This window comes from Mesocricetus auratus, unplaced genomic scaffold (genome assembly GCF_017639785.1).
Source record: "Mesocricetus auratus isolate SY011 unplaced genomic scaffold, BCM_Maur_2.0 Super-Scaffold_100021, whole genome shotgun sequence".
NCBI lineage: Eukaryota > Metazoa > Chordata > Mammalia > Rodentia > Cricetidae > Mesocricetus > Mesocricetus auratus.
In genome coordinates, this window is record NW_024429202.1 from 8,704,791 (window position 1) to 8,705,782 (window position 992).

Here is a 992-nt window from a genome sequence, read left to right on the forward strand (position 1 = left end):
ACTCACTTGTTGATCCGCTCAGAAACCGTCTCCTGTCAAGTTGGGAGATGCTGGTCCACGTGCCACATTTGGAGTGGTAAGCTTTGTATTTCTTTTTCTGTTTTTGAGACAGGGCTTCTCTGTGTATCCCTAGCTCTTCTGGAACTCGCTCTGTAGACCAGGCTGGCCTCAAACTAGGAGATATCCACTTGCCTCTGACTCCTGAGTGCTGGGATTAAGGGTGTGTGCCACCATCGCCCAACTCCTTTTTTTCTCTCCTAAAAACAGGTTTTTATTTGATCATATTAACAAAAGAGATTTAGTCAAAAACACCAGAGTCCTTGTCATCATCAGACATCTTAGATTCTTCCTTCTTTGCTTCTACTTTCTTCTCCTCAGCTGGGGCAGCAGCGGTAGAGGGGCAGGCTTACCTCCACCACATTGCAGAGGAGGCTCCCAGTGTTGGCACTGGCCAGGGCCTTGGCAAACGAGCCGGGCCAGAAAGGTTCAACACGGGCACCGGCTGCTTTCATGAGGGCATTGGTCTTATCCCCTGAGACATTATCTCGTTATCATTGTGCAGGATGGGGCGGAGTAGATGCAGGCATACTCGGAGACGGAGGCCATGTTGCAGAACCTCAGCATGGTGCTCGATTCCAGATGAAGTGAGGGCTTACCCCAACTCGGCCTTAGCGTCCTGGGAAGGGGAAGGGTAGAGGGCTTGGAGGCCCCCGAGGAAAGTTGCAGCCTTTGATCTTTACAGTTGCGGCCATGCTGCAGAGGTAGACACACGGGCCCCAGGATAGCCGTGAGTGCAGTCTGATGCAAGATTGTGAATGCACTTGAAACACCGTGAGATTTAAAATAAAGATTTATTGTTATTACTTTTAGTTTCTGCCTGTGTGTGTGTATGTGTGTGTGTGTGTGTGTGTGTGTGTGTGTGACTGTGTGTAGATATCCATATGTAATCACAGGTGCCAGAGGAGGTCAAAACCTTTAGAACCTCTAGAGCT

General features: G+C 49.4%; 1 pseudogene; it reads right to left on the reverse strand.

Annotated features, from left to right (window-relative positions):
• Window positions 1-298: 298 nt before the first annotated feature.
• On the reverse strand, window positions 299-606 carry LOC110341278 (annotated as a pseudogene).
• Between the last annotated feature and the right edge of the window lie 386 nt (window positions 607-992).